Source organism: Anolis sagrei, chromosome 3 (assembly GCF_037176765.1).
Source record: "Anolis sagrei isolate rAnoSag1 chromosome 3, rAnoSag1.mat, whole genome shotgun sequence".
Classification (NCBI taxonomy): domain Eukaryota; kingdom Metazoa; phylum Chordata; class Lepidosauria; order Squamata; family Dactyloidae; genus Anolis; species Anolis sagrei.
Genome location: NC_090023.1, coordinates 161,511,598 through 161,531,299, shown reverse-complemented (window position 1 = coordinate 161,531,299; position 19,702 = coordinate 161,511,598). Strand labels below are relative to the sequence as shown.

The 19,702-nt window shown below is 40.6% G+C and overlaps 1 protein-coding gene across 4 annotated transcripts in view; it reads right to left on the bottom strand.

Annotated features, from left to right (window-relative positions):
• GRID1 (glutamate ionotropic receptor delta type subunit 1) overlaps window positions 1-19,702 on the bottom strand; it is a 1,182,427-nt gene that overhangs the window by 300,557 nt on the left and 862,168 nt on the right. The gene's annotated exons all lie outside the window — the stretch shown is intronic.

The window sequence follows — 19,702 nt, the reverse complement described above, 5'->3', positions numbered from 1 at the left end:
CATGGGGCTAAATAACCCGTTTTGCCACTTTTCTTCACAGCCTAGATGGGGATGCCATCAGATGATGCTTGGAAGGCCCTGCCCCCATTCCTCCCAAAGTGGAGGGGTAGTGTGAGAAGGCGCTTCCTACTCCAACTCAGGGAGGAAAGTGTGTTTTGGGTAGCTCCAATGGTGTTGCCTGCACTTTCCTCCCCTTTACCCCATATGATAGGGGAAAGGGCTCTGGGGCAATGCGCATTGTTTCTCCCATATGATGGGGACAGGGATCGGGTGCCGAACACACACTGACTTATCACCACCATGTGATTCGGAAGGAGGGATGGTGCACAGGGCACCACGAGGCACCCTGCATGCCTTCCCTATTGCCAGCAACTGGGCCATGTGAAGAGGTCTTAACAAACCTACTGGAATATTGCTCCAGCCTCAACAGCCTCGGAGTGCGGGATGGGGGTGGAGGGGTTGCATTACTCCTCTGTGATTATTTTACCATCAAAATTGTTCCAACTCCGAAATATGATGATGATGATCTGGTGGCATTCTGGTGTCCTGGCTCCAAAACAGTGGACAGATCAGCCTGGTGAAGGTCCAGGGGGTGTTCGGTGAAGTGAGGACATCCCCGAGCCCACCTACCCACCCCACTACTGTGGCCCATTCCTCCTGTGTACAATAGGACCAGAAAGGGGTAACCAAATTCAGCTAATTAAAAAAAAACAGAAACTCTTTTGAAATTTAATTCATGTCTTCTGGGCCACATAAATGACAGTTCTCTTTTTAAATGATCATTTTAATTGAATTTCCCATACAGCCTTATAATGCAGAACAGCAGGACAGATGATCAAACATGCTATTCAAAAATGTTGTATTCACTCATTGCTCCTTTTTTCCCTCTGAAAACTCATACAAGCTGCAAGTTCTAATGTGCTAATTACGTGGGCGTATGATCAAACATCTCTCTAAAAGAAATATTCAGCTTTACACCACAACCAATGACAATAGTATAAGACTGTTTTTTTTAATCATTTGAGTCAAACATTATTACAGTTTTCTGGGGAGAATCAGAAAAGCTTTTTTTAAAAAAAAAACAAAAACAAAACCCTTTTTTAAAAATTTGGGTCTTTTGCTTTGAAGAGCTTAGAATCAAATGATGGCTGGAAACAACAAAATCAAACCAAATAAGGAACACCAGAATAAAGAGTAAGGAAGTGGTGACAGAACCTCAAAATAATGTTAATTTGTGTTCTAACAGATCTGATTTTAAAGAAAAGAAAATGCATTTAAATAAACTTCTGTGGATGGAGAGTTCCCAGCAAGTGGAAGAGACTTTTTTTTTTCATTTAATGTGACCAAGAGGGAAAAGGAAATTAAAAAGAACCAATAAATGAATTCCAAGACCACACAGTGATCATTTTCTAAAACCAGCAACAACAAATATTTGGTGGATTCCGGCCATGAAAGCCTTCGACAATACATTGAACATCTCTACGGGGAGAAACTGTTCCAAGACACACGAAGATTGGAAAAAAACTAAGGATCAGGAAAGCACATCTACTGTGCTCCCTGACTTTTCTTCTACGCTGCAGAGACACAGATACCATCCCACAATTTCTCACAGCCAAAAGGACTTTCAAAACACCGCAGGCTCACCGGATCTATGACCACCTGGAACGCAACCTCTTACGAGAGAGAATTCACACCATCCACAAAGAACTCGAACCAACCTGGACAGAGCATTTTATTTGAGAACACAGAAATTCTGGATCACTCTCACAACCACCATGTCAGACTACACAGAGAAGCCACACAAGCATGTGGACAATTTCAACAGAAAGGAGGAAACCATGAAAATGAACAAAATCTGGCTACCAATATTAAAAAACTCTAAAATTGCAACAGCACAACAACAGAGAGGAAGCAGGCAGGGACATCTAATTACCTCTCAACAAAAGTTTGCTCCAGGCACAGTCAGCTCATTGTATGCTAATCAAGGTGGTCAGTTGAAACATTCACACCTAGCTCCAGCAGACAAGAGTCCTTTGTCTCACCCTGGTCATTCCACAGATATATAAACCCTTTTCCCAGTTCCAACAGACCTCACTACCTCTGAGGATGCTTGCCATAGATGCAGGCGAAACATCAGGAGAAAATGCCTCTATACCATGGCTATACAGCCTGAAAAAACCTACAACAACCCATTTGGTGGATTTATGATGTGAATGATAGCTAACGGGGTGCTTTCATATTATACAATTATAGTGCTGTGATTCCACTTTAACTCTCATGGCTGAACTCTATGGAGTCTGAAGTTTGTAGTTTGGGAAAGCGTGACTGTGATTGAGAATTTCATTTACCTTACTGTAAACTGCAAATCATTCTGCATTTGCTTCTTTAATACTCTTATTTCCATTATGGTTCTTCTACTTGCTTAAAGTTGTGCTACTTCTATATCTGGGAAAAGTGATTTCTAAATATTAGCCTGAAAAGATGCAACTTGAACAGTAAATAGATGTTAAACTGGTCTTGCCAGTATTTTTTTTCCTCATCATTTTAGTTCTGTCAAAAAAATTAATAATAATATGTGGAATTTCTGCTTGACAGATAGTTGTTAGACATATATGTCAATGCACCTTCAAGTTCTTGTCAATGTATGGCAACTCCATTAATTTTATATAGATAAAAAATATCCTCTGCCATCCAATTCTCATCCAGCTTGCATTCCAGTTGGGGCCTGATGGATTTGAGGGGAAGACAACACATCAGCAGCAACAACAACAAAACAACTTTGTTATGGTCCATGGCCAGCACAAAGGGAAAACAACATAAAACAACAACAAAGGAAGTGAGAGTATTGAGGAACTTGGCTCAGTAACAAGGAAGTGTAATCTATATAAATAAAAATGTAATGTTCATTTGTGATATTCACAGAACTCAAAAATCACTGGACGAATTGACACCAAATTTGGACACAAGACACCTAACAAGGCAATGTATGTCCTTCACTCAAACATTTTTGATTTTGTCTTTTGGTAGTTGCTGGGATTTATAGTTCACCTACAATCAAAGAGCATGATAGAATTGAACCAACCGGAGCATACAGGACTCCCATGACCAACAGAAAATACTAGAAGGGTTTGGTGAGCAATGACCTTGGGTTTGGGAGTTGTAGTTCACCTCCATCCAGAGACTACCATGGACTCAAACAATGATGGATCTGGACCAAACTTGGCACGAATATTCCATATGCCCAAATATGAACACAGATGGAGTTTGGGGAAAATAGACCTTGACATTTGGGAGGTGTAGTTGCTGGGATTCACAGTTCACCTACAATCAAAGAGCGTTCTGAACCCCACAAATGACAGAATTGGGCCAAATTTCCCACACAGAATCCCCATGACCCACAGAAAATACTTAAGGCCATCCAGTCCAACTCTCTTCACCAGGGCAAGAAAATGCAATCAGAGCCCTCCTGACAAAGGGCCATCCAGCCATAGATAGAGATAGATACAGATATGATTCACACACACAGATATAGTATCATAGATTTGAAAGGGACCCCTAAAGGAGGACAATGATATGTTCCATGTTCCAGAGTAGGCAAACCAGACACTCTCCACATCCACATTGACAAAGAAACAACAAGAAATTCTGTTTACCACAAGCATAAAGAAATTACATATATTAGAAACCAACACTTTATCATTACGTTATTTTCCAGATCACTGGTCTGGGCCACAGCAACGCATGGCAGGGGACACCTAGTAATTCATAATCATTTTTCAGAATTTCCCACATCTCCGACAATGCAAAACAGCATCTAGCGATTCCAGCGGCTGTGTGACAAGGTCATTTATGCCTTTATTATCTGCATTGTGTTCCTACAGAAGGCAAACAGATGTGCATCAAAAGCCCACAAATAGGATACAAGTGCAATAGTAGCTTCCCACTTACATTCTCTAACAACAAGTTTGGGAACTGCTTGCAATTCAGAATGCAAGATATAACCACTATGACTGACAGTTACTGTTAGGCTTTATCTTCATAAATGTGTTGAGTCTCCTTCTAAAAGCCATCTAACTAATCACCACTTCCTATGGAAGTAATTTCTATAGTTAAGCTATGTTGTGTATGAGAAAAAGTTTTGAGGAGGGGTCTTTGTCATCTAAATGGATAATTTCAGGTAGCAATATTATTTATGAGCGTGGGAGAAATACTTGCGCCACACAAGCATAATTGTGTGTTCTTCTAGCATCCCCTCTGTTAACTTGGATCTCCTCCTCTGAGTAAATTGTAGTTATTGAAAATATACATATTTTTCTATAAAAATAAACAGTGAAACTGATAATTCTGTTTACTGATGGAACATCACAATTGTCTTTCTCTCCCCTTCTCTCAGGAGTCTTTTGTGTTGCCTAAAAATTGGATATGTATGTGTGCAGGATTGCAATCCTGCAAAGCTTGAATTTGGGGCACATGGGGGCTATAGTAGGGTGATAGGGATGTAACTGTTCTCAATTTTAGCTGGATTTTGTCTGCGAGGATCCACCATTGGATTCTGAACAATGGGCCCAAAATATAGGAAGTTCACATCATTGGCACAATTCACATTGCTCCATCTCTTTTTGCTCACATTTCTCCAAAGTACAAAATTGCTCTCTTAAAATGGCACAGGCTCTTTGCCTGAGATACTAAACACACTCTTCTCTCCACTTCACTGTTGCCTTAGCACTCAAGGTCTTTTCATAGCACATTGCAATACCGACAGGCATTGAACTACATGGCTCTGAAAGATTTCTTCCAGCTCTATGATTTTATAATTCTTTCACTCCTAATAGAACACAAAACACATCATGAGCCAGTATCTGAACCATGTGATATTACCCCTCCAGAATTTAATGAGGCCACATTCCCATATCTATTTTTAAAACTTTAAATGTTGAAGTCGTGCCAAAAAGGATATTACACCCCTACTTTACAATGGCAATACAACTTTGATACACCTTAGTTACTGCACAACAAAATTAATTAAATGCAACTATTTCTTTGTAACCACTTGTTTCCAACACGTCACAAACTGTACAGCCTTTGTATTGTCAAAGGCTTTCATGGCTGGTGTCGGAACCCAGACACATTAAAGAGCCAGACTCAGGAGTATGTCCAAAAGAATGGTTTATTAATACAAAGCAAAAGAGACTTAGGGACACTTATTTTAGTGCCTCTAGTCAAAACTCAAAAGTAGCAGCACTTTTTAGCTTGAAAAGCAAACTAAAGCAATTATCCAGATTTTCCAGGAAAAAGATCCGGATTAAACTGAAGTACTTGCAAACTCATGCAAACTCATACAGCAAATGAAGGACGATCAAACAAAGAGCTGTGAAGAAAGAGCCATGGTAAAATTAAGTCCGAAGTTGAAGAAAGCTAAGTCCAAAGTTGCGAGGTTCCAAAGTCCACGAGGCAGCGTCGTCGTCAAAAGCAGTCCGAAGTAAAGGAAAGGGGAAATCTGCACTCACTAGAATCCGAGTTGTAACATGAAGGTAAACAGCAACCTGCAGATCCAGGAGCCAAGCCCAACACTAAAGCAGCAGTGACAAGACTCAAGGCACGAAACCAACACTTTGCCTACTGCAAAGTTCTTCCATTTCTGTGCCTACTTTTATCTTACAACTCATCATGCGATGATAAGCTGCCCTCCACCACGTCATCATCACTTACAGCTGGCTTATCTTCTTCACCAGAACACCAACGCCCATCCCTCCAACTCTTCCACCTCTTGTCAAGACTTAGTTTTCTCCAAGAATCCCCAGTATCTCCCGATTACCAATCCCCACCACCAGAAAACCCTGCAAACGTGTCACTAGACGTTGGTTGAGTACACACAACCCGAACCTCTTGCACCTTAGTCCAATCCAGTGATTCATCCTCATCCCCATCACTCCCAGACCCATAATTCCCAGAGAAACCCATGAAATCCTCATCTTCTGTAGGAGCAGTAAGTATATTCTTCTTTCTCTGTCGCTCCTCATCCGATTCCTGCTCCCATGTAACCCTCTTAGTTCCCCTATACCCATCCACTGTATCTCCTTCCTCCTCCTCACTCATTTCACTCTCAGAAAACCCTTCGAAGGAATCTAGATCCATGGATGACTTAAGTATCTCCCGGATCCTCTTCCTCTGTTGCTCTTCATCTAACTCCTGAGCACTCCTTTTCCCTCTTCTAGCCCCCTTACTACCAGTTGCAGCGTTGTCAACAGACTCTACTACAACAGCCAGAATCACTGGGTTGTTGTAGGTTTTTTCAGGCTATATGGCCATGTTCTTGAGGCATTCTCTCCTGATGTTTCGCCTGCATCTATGGCAAGCATCCTCAGAGGTAGTGAGGTCTCAGCCCTCACTACCTCTGAGGATGCTTGCCATAGATGCAGGTGAAACGTCAGGAGAGAATGCCTCTAGAACATGGCCATATAGCCCAAAACAACCTACAACAACCCACTGTACAGCCTTTCTTCATGAGGAGGTGCTCTAGTCTTTGGTAGTGTCAAGAATGAAACCACATCTTTGAAAATAAGGTAGGTTTGATTCCACATGCACTAATATGTGCAGGTAAAGTTTTAAAGGTACACTGTTAATAACAGCATTCCATTATAAGAGATAATTACTTTCTGTATCTAACAGTTGTCAAAATGAAAAATCAAAGAACAGCTTTTCTATGCTTCAAAAAGACTATTTCCACCAAACCTTATCTAACATGTTTGCATTTAAATTGGTTTAAAATGTATTTCCTTAAGAATTTAGATTATTGCAGTAATTAAAATTACATTTTGCTAATGATATTGCTTGCTCTTAATGAGGGCACAGAAATGTATTGATTTACAAACTATGGATGTTATGAAAGTCCTAGCAGAGAGCCATGTAATATTTAACCTCTTTACAATTCAATGTGTTTTGCTATTTGGTTGTGTTTTCTAGAATTTTGTGGATTTTTATGTCTGTCTGAAAACATATTTAACTTGTTCCTTCCTCCTAGTAGCTTGTGAAAGGAAATGCAAACAGCTTCTTCTAACACAGTTTACAGATGTCCTTTCATTGTTTGAATATAATCATGGTAAACTATGGGCACTATTGTGATTTTTGGAGTGGATACCTTACTCACTTAGGACGAGTAAGATGGTCTTCCATTATGGATTTCCTTGTGGGTCCGTATGTGGCTGTGGAGCCCTATTCTTGCTCTGCATCTTCTTCCGCAGTGAGGGTATTGGTTTCCAGGTGGAAGGCAGTCCCAGTCAAGGTTGGCTTGATGCACATTCCTCCTGGCACGTTTCTCTCTTTCACCCTCCACTCATGCCTCCTCAAATTCTGCAGCACTGCTGGTCACAGCTGTCCTCCAGCTGGAGCGCTCAAGGGCCAGGGCTTCCCAGTTCTCAGTGTCTATGCCAGAGTTTTTAAGGTTGGCTTTGAGCCCATCTTTAAATCTCTTTTCCTGTCCACCAACATTCCATTTTCCGTTCTTAAGTTCGGAGTAGAGCAACTGTTTTGGGAGACAGTGGTCAGGCATCCGGACAACGTGGCCGGCCCAGCAGAGTTGATGTTGGAGGACCATCGCTTCAATGCTGGTGGTCTTTGCTTCTTCCAGCATGCTGACGTTTGTCCGCTTGTCTTCCCAGGAGATTTGCAGGATTTTCTGGAGGCAGCGCTGATGGAATCGTTCCAGGAGTTGCATGTGATGTCTGTAGACAGTCCACGTCTCACAGGCATATAGCAGGGTTGGGAGGACAATAGATTTATAGACAAGCACCTTGGTCTCCCTATGGATGTCCCGGTCCTCAAACACTCTCTGCTTCATTCTGGAAAATGCTGCAGTGCAGTGGATACCATGGTACAGAAGAGAACCATAGGACTGATTCTTTCCAACTGACTAAGATATGCAGCTCTGAAAATTATTCTATTTTGATTTAGATCCCCAAATCTGTGAAGGTGGTGGGACCGTAATTTTTATATTAGGTTGGGAGATTTTGGGTTCAAATGCTTGTGGAAAAATGTGAGATTTTAAAAATATGTTTTCTTTTACCAACTGACTCTTTTATTTCAACATTTAACACACATTTCCCCCTGTTTACTCACATCAAGTCCCCTGTTGTTTCAATAGAATTTTACCCATTCATACAGTATGAAGTAGACACTACTTTTTTACATTTTATATCTGAGACATGTAAGCCTCACAAATATTTGAACACTTGGGGTGAGGTGCGTTTCTCCCTATAATAAATCCTGGAGGTATAAAAAGATTCCTAGAGATTTTCAATTCAAAAGAAATCCATCTACATCAGGGAGCTATCATATAATCTTGGTGGCATGATAAGAAATAACAGGTCTCAGTGTGAACTAATAAAGCCAATTATGAATGTAGAACAAATCATATCTAGAGTAAATTACGTCTGAACTTTTCCTAGAAGCTAAAATTGGTAAACTAAGGCTATGATACCTTAGACACAACATCTATTTTGTTTTTGTTTGGTTTTTTTGCTGACACGGGTAGAATAATATCACAATCCATCACCATTTTCAAATATTGAAGTACATATTAAATACATATCAACTATTGTTTACATAGTATTCTTATCAATTCCACCATTATCTCCCACTTGTGTCTATCGATTTTACACCCTATCCTCCTCTCCCCACCCCCACCCTATGGGAACAGTGCTTGTCTTCATTGAAATATTAATTTAATTGAACACTTGAGTAAAGAGAATGGTTCAGCTTTTCATATCTTTCTTTTCCTTTGACTTTTTCTATCAGTCGTCCCCATTTCTGAACCCAGGACTACTTGATTATTATTATTATTATTATTATTATTATTATTATTAATTTTATTTGTACCCCGCTACCACCTCCCCAAGGGACTCGGTGCGGCTTACATGAGGCCGAGCCCAAACACAACAATAGAAGCAATAAAACATCAATACAAGCAAATAAAAACATAGACAGTAAAATACACAACATTATCAAAAATAAATAAAAGCAACACATAATTAAAAACAGTGGGAAGGCCAATGTAGAGTTAAAATTGGAAATAATGCTGAGCCATGAATGAAAGGTGATACTGATGTTTGTGGAGGGCATACAAGCAGACTCAGGGAAATGTAAAGTGCTTTAGTGGGCAAAGTGCTATGGGATCATTATTCCGGGAAGGCACACTGGAACAGCTACATCTTCAAGCTCCTCCTGAAGACTGCCAGAGTTGGAGCCCATCTGATATCTTTAGGGAGTGAATTCCAGAGTCGAGGGGCCACCACCGAAAAGGCCCTCTCCCTTGTCCCCACCAAACGCACCTGTGATGCTGGTGGGATCGAGAGCAGAGATGCGATCACCATAACATTTTTAAACTTCCCACTTTCTATCATCTTTCCACCTCAAGGTCACAGTTGCTTGGGCAGCTACTATCATGTATTTTATAATTTCCCCCCAAGCTTTGATGTTTTTGTTCTTGTCTAATTTCTGGGTGAAAAATTCTTTTTTATTCAAAACCAATTTATGCCCTATTAATTCTTCCATTCCCTTCTTTATCTTATTACAAAAATCTTGTACTCTGTCACATTCCCACCACATATGGATATAGGATCCAATTTTTCCAGATGTGGGGAAAAACCCTTAGACACAACATAAGATAATGTGAGTCATTGGGAAAAGATGATAATGCCTGGCAGAGTAGAGGGCAGGAGGAAGGCCACATTAAAGATACACTGACTTAATGAAAAGAGGCACTTCCTTGAGTCTGAAAACGTGAGCACCAGGGGTGCTTCTTGACAGGGCAGTTGCCTTGATGCTGATCCAGAGCTAGTTCCTAGGCTGGCAAGGGAGCTGCATGGTAGCTAGGTAGTAGCTACACCAGCAGCTTTCAAACTGGTCCTTCTTCTCATCTGCCACCCAAACCATGATGCCCCTCTAAATTTCCATAGTGGTATCTGAGAACTGGGAAGCCCTGGCCCTTGACCGCTCCAGCTGGAGGTCAGCTGTGACCAGCAGTGCTGCAGAATTCGAAGAGGCACGAGTGGAGGGTGAAAGAAAGAAATGTGCCAGGAGGAAGGCGCGTCAAGCCAACCCCTGCCAGGACCGCCTTCCACCTGGAAACCAATGCCTTCACTGTGGGAGAAGATGCGGGTCAAGAATAGGGCTCCGCAGCCACCTACAAACCCACAAAAATAGTCATCAAGGAAGACCATCTTACTCATCCAACGAGGGATCGCCGAAGCATAAGCAAGCTTCTGATGGGAACCAAAATGGCACCAGACACTTCTCAATGCTTAGAATGATAATATACACCATGCCAGGGAGACAGGGAAGGGGGAGATGTGAGATTCCTCCCCCTCTCCTCCTCCCATCTTTCTGGAGTGTTGGATATTGCCCTTCCAGGCATCAAGGAGTGTCCAACACCATTTTCATGCCCACCACACACAACAAAGGTAAGTTAGAGGAGTGGAAGGCAAGTGTCCCCAAGCTGCCTGGCATCTATGCAGCACAGCTGATAGACAGGCCCAACATCACTGGATAATCTGGGGTTTAGAAAAAATTTGAGGTTATCCAGGTAACATTGTGTTGGATCAGCTCCATGCATCTTTTAATGACCATGGAGCTGGTCTGTTTCCCCTACCCAGACAGTCTTCGAGGTCTCTCATACAAACGGTCATCATAGATTACTGCTGACTTAATGGCAAATAGTATCATTAATGGCGGATCTGGCCAAGGTGGTCCACGCCTTAGTCACCTCTAGATTGGATTACTGCAATGCACTCTACGTGGGGCTGCCCTTGAAAATGGCCCAGAAATTTCAGATGATCCAACGGGAGGCAGCCAGGTTGTTAACTGGGGCTCCTTACAGGGAGCGGTCATCCCTCCTGTTCAAGGAGCTACACTGGCTGCCATTCATCTTCCGGACCCAATTCAAGGTTCAGGTTCATACCTATAAAGCCCTGAATGGTTTGGGACCCACCTACCTACGTGATCGCATCTCTATATATGAACCCACATGATCCCTTCGATCTTCCGGAGAGACCCTGCTCTCGATCCCACCAGCATCGCAGGCACGTTTGGTGGGGATGAGGGAGAGGGCCTTTTCGGTGGTGGCCCCTCAACTCTGGAACTCACTCCCTAAAGACATCAGACAGGCCCCAACCCTGGCAGTCTTCAGGAGGAGCTTGAAGATGTGGTTGTTCAAGTGTGACTTCCCAGAATAATGAATCCCATAGCACTTTGTCCTCCAAAGCACTTTACATTTCCCTGAGTCTGCTTGTATGCCCTCCACAAACACTAGTATTACCTTTCACTTATGGCCCAGCATTATTTCTAATTTTAACTATACATTTGGCCTTCCCACTGTGTTAATTATGTGTTGCTTTTTAAATAATGTTGTGTATTTTATTGTCTATGTTTTTTAATTGCTTGTATCAATGTTTTATTGCTTTTGTTGTTGTGTTGGGCTCGGCCTCATGTAAGCCGCACCGAGTCCCTTGGGGAAATGGTTAATAAATATTAATAAAAAGTTAATAAATATTAATAAATAAATAAATATCAACAATGATTTTTAAGATGACTTAGGCTACTGGAATACCAGACACATTGGAGTCAACTTAATTTGAAACCAAAACCCCAGTTTTCCAATGCTAGCTCTTGAATCAGAGACACAGCTGGAGACAATAGTCTCTGAGAATAGTCTTCAGTATGCGAAACAAGTGATATCCAACTTAGCTGTGATAATTCTGCTTTGCTCATGTCATGTGAGAATTGGGACTAATTATTTCTCTCAGATGAAGAATTTAATAATTCAGAACTTGCTCCAATTGATGGCAGCAACTCTGATATCATAAAATGGTTTTTTTTTTTTGTGTTTTCCCATAAATATTTTGACTATAACTATTTGAAATAATTTGCTAACGTATCCCCAAATTCTGAAAGTAGTTTAAGAATAGGCTTTAGGAAAATGATTAAAATTGTGAACTAAACCAGTAACATATTGTTAGTTTGAGTGATTCAAATGGTCTTAGTTATTTCAGTCCTAAAATCTTAAAAGGCAATGGTGTAACAAATATGAGAAGAATGTAATTTTCTAATGGAACATTAACAGTAACCGAGCTCTATAAATTATATTTTTATAAGATACATCAAACTTTTATGATATGTTAGATCATGGCATTCTTAACCAGAAGCCCATTTTATAGTTTCAATGGACAATTTGAAATGTATTATACATTTATTGCTTTATATTGATAAAATGAGGGATTTTTCCAAATGGAAACTTATGGCGAAGTATAATAGTAAATTGAAAGCCATTTGTGTTCTATATTCTAGAAAAGGGGTCCTCGAACTAAGGCTCAGGGGCCGGGTTCGACCCTCCAAGCTCATTTGCCCAGCCCTCACTCAGGGTAAACCTCAGTCTGAAATGACTTGAAAGCACACAACACAACAGCAATCCTATCTCATCAGCCAAAAGCAGGTCCACACTTCCCATTGAAATACTCATAAGTTTATATTTGTTAAAATTGTTCTTCATTTTAATTATTGTATTTCTCAACCTAGGGGTCGGGACCCCTGGAGGGGTCATGAGGCAGTGTCAGAGGGGTCACCAAAGACCATCCGAAAACACAGTATTTTCCATTGGTCATGGGGGTTCTCTGTGGGAAGTCTGGTCCAATTCTATCATTCATGGGATTCAGAATGTTCTTAGATTGTGGGTGAACTATAAATCCCAGCAACTACAACTCCCAAATGTCAAGGTCTATTTCCCCAAACTCCACCAGGGTTCACATTTGGGCATATTGAGTATTCATGCCAAGTTTAGTCCAGATCCATCACTGTTTGAGTCCACAGTGCTCTCTGGATGTAGGTGAACTACAACTCCAAAACTCAAGGTCAATGCCTACCAAACCTTTCCAATATTTTTTGTTGGTCAGGGGAGTTCTGTGTGCCAAGACCGGTTCAATTCAATCGTTGGTGGAATTCAGAATGCGATTTGATTTTAGGTGAACTATAAATTCCAACTAATAAAACTCCCAAATGACAAAACCAATTCCCCCAACCCCACCAGTATTCAAACTTGGGTGTATTGGGTATTTGTGCCAAATTGGTCCAGTGAATGAAAATCCATCCTGTATATCAGATATTTACATTACAATTCATAAAAGTAGCAAAATGACAATTATGAATAATGTTAAGGTTGGGGGTCACCACAACATAAGCAACTGTAATAAGGGATCGCAGCACTAGCAAGGTTGAGAAACACTGTTGTATTTTTAAGTGGGTTTTTTTTTTTTGCACTACAAATAAGACATGTGCAGTGTGCATAGGAATTCATTCATGTTCTTCATTTTAATTATTGTATTTTTAAGTGTTTTTTGCACTACAAAAAAGATATGTGCAGTGTGCATAGGAATTCATTCATGGGGTTTTTTTTTTTGTCAAATTATAATCCGGCCCTCCAACAGTTTGAGGGATTATGACCTGGCCCTCTGTTTAAAAAATCTGAGGACCCCTGTTCTAGAAGGTAGTCGTAAATAGGCTTCCTTTAAGAAATCTCACATGTCCCTCCAAATTTCTCAGATATTTTACCAGAGAAAATCTATATAAATAAAAATGTAATGTTCGTTTGTGGGATTAACATAACTCAAAAACCACTGGATGAATTGACACCAAATTTAGATACAATACACCTATCAGACCAACGAATTACCATCACTCATAAAAATACTGAAAAACACAGCAGAAGAGACTTAAAAAGCCAAAAAATAAAAAATAGATTCATGCGTATATACACAAATATATACACACACAAAGCACATATACACAGACTGGGCCACAGCAACGCGTGTCAGGGAACAGCTAGTATATATATAAATTTGCTTTAATTTCACTTCAGTTAAAATTTTGGTAGAGAAAAAGAAAACATGGTTCTAAAACACCAAACCACACACACCAAGACAAGGAGATAGTCAGTGGTCTTTTAAAGGCTCCTTTGCATGAGCAAGACATGAACAAGACAAGATCTACTCCTCCACCCAACGTAAGCTCTGGCAACATCCTCTTCCAGCATGTGGTACTTGATACATTACTTATCAAGCTATTATTATCATTATTATTACTATTATTATTATTTGCAGCTTTTAATGAAAAAAGGGAGGGGGGTTTTTAACCATGGCCTTATAGCTTCACTGTGTTAATAGAGAAGGATGGATATAGCCATCCCTCTACATTTGCAGTTAGAATATTTCTGCAGTTAATTAATCGAAGGATCGATTAGAAACATTTTTTCTAAGAATCTCTGGATCCTGCACTGTGACTTCCTCCATTCATGCTCCATTCATGCAATTTTTGTTTCACATTTGAATCCTCCACTGCAGTTCTATGTTCAACTATGTGGAAGTTATGCTGGAAGACACAGAAATTCTTAAAAGCCTTGGGGTTGTGTTGGACTCATTGCTGACGATGGAGGCCCAGATCACTGCCATAAGTAAGCAGTAGGATTGGGTAACAACGGAAAAATTTGTTTCTAAACTCGTTTCGTTTTTAGGGGTCCATCGCATTTCGTTTTTTTAAAGAATTCTGAAATTTTCCTTTTAAAAATTTTGAAATTTACGAAATTTTGTATAATTACAAATTGATTCATTAATGGCGGACGCGATTGCGCAATATGCTAAAAAAAAAACCTCCAAATGGGACAGGGGGAACTTCTGAAGCTTCCCTCTCCCTCTGTTATTGACTGTTGGTGTGATAAAACAAACAACAACTATAAAACTTGCACCAGACATGCGAAAATAATTAGCAGGATCATCTATAAGATCCCATATTACGCCCATTCTGCAACAACCAATAGAACATTGGATCTCTTACAAGATACTGATCCTGACATTTAGAGCTCAAAATGGCCAAGGACCTTTATATCTTAGGGAACGCCTCATTCCTTTTCTCCATCCGTGGTCACCTCGATCCACCCAGGGAAATCTCCTATACATACTGGGCCCTAGGGAGGTACATCTGGAAGCTACAAGACGTAGAGCTTTTTCTACCTATGCTCCAATTCTGTGGAACTCTTTGCCTCCATACATTAGAGCAATGTCGGAGTTGCAACCTTTTTTAAAGGCACTCAAGACTTGGCTGTTTGGTTGTGCATTTAAGAAATCGGATCTAATTTGCCAAATAGTCACTGTTGAATGTTTTTATGTTGAATGTTTTTATATTGTGTAAATGCTATTTTAGATTGTAAGTCGCTCAGAGCACCTTGGTGGAGAGCGACTAATTAAGAAATAAAGTGAAGTGAAGTGAAGAAGAAGTGAAGAGAGGTGACAGAGTAGCAACTTCTTTATTCACTTTCACAGGGGTCCTATGGCTCTAACTACAGTGAACATAGAAGGCTATCTGTACTGCTTTTTATGAAGTACTTAAATTGTGAATAAAACAATTAGGTCTTATTATGACCTCTTTTCAACAGGGAGTAAGAAATCAACCAAACTTGAGTTTCTGTTCTGCACTTGAAGTTTTCTTGCATTGGCAAGATTTGCTAAAATACATTTGATGATTAAATTCTGGAAAAGATGTAAAAAGTTGCTTAATGGGGAACAAGAGAAAGTAATGATGCTTGGCAGATGAGTCTATGGAATGCCTGAATGAAAACTTAATGTGACACTTATTTAATAGAACCCCTTAATTCTGCAAGATTGACACTGCTGGCTCAAAGCAGCATCACTGTAAACATGGCACTTAGAAGAGTATCTATTTCATATACTAGAGGGAAAATATTCAGATAATGTCACTAAGCCTTTGTAATTACCAGTCCTCTGACCTCAAACACTTATATGTAGTTCCCATGAAGATAAATAACCTATCAGCATAATGTTATCAGTTAGCTTCTGTTGTAGCAAGCATGAAAGAGGGCAAGAGATCCTGCTGTAATTTTCTTAGGACATTATTCCATTTCTGACCTTAAGATCAACATACTGAACTGAAAGTTGTTTAGGGGTTAGATAGAGTATACAGCTACTGAACTGAAGTTCATGTGTGGACTTGGCACTCTATCCCTTGGCTCTAAATGAACTTGGAGCAAGCTAAAACTAAGCTGGAATTCATGTCCCCACAGAAGTCCTTCTCTAGTAATCTGGATTGTTCCTACCAACTAGCATATCAAATACTGGAACAAGGGACATTTATCACTATTCCTGTCTTATCTTCCAAATGAATGGAAAGAAAGAAGCTGGAATAAATCCAAAGTCACCATATCTAGCAGTTGAGTTTCTATACCTACATCTTATTTATCATTCTCAAAGGAATACTACTACTACTACTACTACTACTAATAATAATAATAATAATAATAATAATAATTTTATTTCTTATCCACCTCTCCTTGTGGCTCCAAGCAGGTTACAACATCACTAAAAATCTTCTAAAATCTATCTATCTATCTATCTATCTATCTATCTATCTATCTATCTATATGCTCTGTGCATAATGAGTACCTTAAAAACAAAAGAACCAATGAACGAAATCACACCAAATTTGGCAACAAAAGTCTCACAACACAAGGAGTGACCATCACTCAAAAAATTATGATTTTGTCATTTGGGAGTTGTAGTTGCTGGGATTTAAAGTTAACCTACAATCAAAGAGCATTCTGAACTCCACCAATGATGGAATAGAACCAAATGTGGTACACAGGACTTCCATGCCCAATAGAAAACACTACAAGGATTTGGTGGGCATTGACCTTGAGTTTGGGAGTTGTAGTTCACCTACATCCAGAGAGCAATGTGGACTCAAACAATGATGGATCTGGACCAAACTTGGCACAAATACTCAAGTGTAAACACTGGTGGAGTTTGAGGAAAATAGACCTTGACATTTGAGAGTTGTATTTGCTGGGATTTATAGTTCACCTACAATCAAAGAGCATTCTGAACCCCACCAACGAAATAATTGGTCCAAACTTTCCATACAGAACCCCCATGACCAACAGAAAATACTGTGAATTCTGGTGGTCTTTTGAGACCCTTCTGATATCCCCTCACAACTTCCCTAGGGGTCCCGACCACCAGGCTGAGAAATGCTGTCTAAAGGTCATCCTGTCCAACTCCCTTCACCAGGGCAAGAAAACATAATCAAAACCCTCCTGAGAAAGACCCATCCAGCCTAGATATAGATAAATAGATATGATTCACACACACACATGCCAGATAGAGTATCATAGATTTCAAAGGGAACTCTAAAGAAGGGCAATGATATGTTGCATGTTCTAGAGTAAGCAAACCAGATAATCTCTACATCAACACTGACAAGAATACTGTTTACCCACAAGCCAATACTATTTTCCAGGTCACCAGACTGGGCCACAGCAACGCGTGGCAGAGGGCAGCTAGTATTCTTTAAAATACACATATTAAAACAAATGAGTCTGTCCCCTTCAAGGTGAGAAGAGTGGCATATAAATGTAGTAAATAAAAAAAAAAATTTCTACAAAATACACATTAAAATACACAAAACAAAGGTTAAACACAAGAAGCAAGTTTACAATTTGTGATTAAAACTGGCTGAGTAGACCTGCCAGAAGAAATAGGTCTTCAAACGTGTTTTAAATTCCGACAACTTATTTAGCTGTCAGATCTCTTCTGGCAGGTCATTCCACAGTCTTGGGACGGCAAATAAAAAGGTCCTCTGGGTGACAGTCGCCAGTCGGGTTTGGTCTTAAAGGGGAAAATTGTGTTGTTATTTTTTTGGGGGTGGGGGGGGTGGAATTGATAGCATCTCAATAGGTAAATGTGCTTTGACATACACATGATTTTAGTTAAGAACATGGTCAGAGAATGAATTAGATTTGTATTTCAAGGTATCTGAATATTTATTTTCCTTATATTTTTGGAAATAAATACTGAATCCCCTACAGCATAGTCTTTTTTTCTGGCCAAGCCATGTTATTAATAAATGAGTCAAATGCAAACTGATAATCTTCCAGCAGAATTTATGCTATGACTGTAATATAGTATCATCACAATAACATTGTTTATTGGGGCCAGCATCCTTCATTCAGAAACCTCAAGTATGTCTGCTTAAATATCCAAGTTTAAAACTGCAGCCTTACAGACAAGGGTACATCTACACTGACCACTTACTGCAGTGTGGAAGCAATCTGACAATGCAGTGTTTAGATGAAACACGGTGTGAATGTATGCAGCAACACACATTAACTGGACTGGAATCAGGCATGTAGCCGGGGGGGAGGGGGGGGGGGGCTTGAGGGGCTTCAGCCCCCCCCCCCCCGAAATTCTCATGGTGGTTCGCGAAAAGGCCTTACTGGTGCATTATTTAAACTGTTACGTTTATTCATATCATGATCTGATCACCATACTCAATATATCCCATATGCATGGGAGTATTGGGGTCACGATACAAAAGGTTTGCTAGGCTAGACCCTCTTTCACTCAGACTCAGCCCCCCTGAAACTCAGCCCCCCCGAAACCCCCCCTGAAAAAAATTAGCCCTCCCCCCCCCCCAAAACAAAATCCTGGCTACGGGCCTGATTGGAATAAGCAAATTTGGGAGAATACTCTGAAATAGAGGCAATAATGTGCATCACCTGAGTGTAAACAACATCACACAGTGGTGCCGATTAAGGGATGGATACTCCAGTGATCTGCACATGCATATTGTGGCAGGGGGAGGTGACCCCCTTATTCCTCCATGGCCATAAAGCCTCAGTCACTGTGCATTCTGGACCCAGTTCAAGGCCAGCCTCTGTAGTGTGTATAAGCACCACCCAGGCCTTGAACTGGTTCCATAATTTCATATGTAATTGTCTGCATAGTGAAATAGCTTCTTTGCCAGTTTCACACCGACTTACACTGTCAGTGTAGATATGCTCTAAATCTCTCTGTCTCACCACCTCATCACACTAGAGTAGGTATAGAGTGTTCCTCTACTTTAAATCCTGTTGCTGCCTCCTGCAGAATTTTGTGGGTTGTAATGTAGGGAGCCCCTGGTGGCACAGTGGGTTAAACCACTGAGCTGCTGAACTTGTTGTTCGAATCCGGGGAGAAGCGTGAGCTACCTCTGTCATCCCCAGCTTCTGCCAATCTAGGAGTTCGAAAACATACAAATGTGAGTAGATCTATAGGTACCGCTCCGGTGAGAAGGCAACAATGTTCCATGCAGTCATGCTGGCCACATGACCTTGGAGGTGTCAATAGACAACGACGGCACTTCGGCTAAGAAATGGAGATGAGCACCAACCCACAGAGTTGGACAAGACTGGACTTAATGTCAGGGGAAAACATTTACCTACCTTACCTAAAGTAGAGAGGGGCTTCTAAAATTCTAACCAGAGGGGTCGTGGGCCTCACTACACTACTAGCATCAACGTTCTGCAGGAAGCACCCACAGGTTTTATAATAATAATAATAATAATAATAATAATAATAATAATAATAACAACAACACTTTATTTGTACCCCACTACCATCTCCCCAAGGGACTCGGTGCGGCTTACATGAGCAGATCTAAATGTAAAGTGCTTTAGAGGGGCAAAGTGCTATGGGATCATTAATCTGGGAAGGCACACTGGAACAACCATGTCTTCAAGTTCCTCCTGAAAACTGCCAGGGTTGGAGCCTGCCTGATATCCTTAAGGAGTGAGTTCCAGAGTCAAGGGGCCACCACCAAAAAGGCCCTCTCT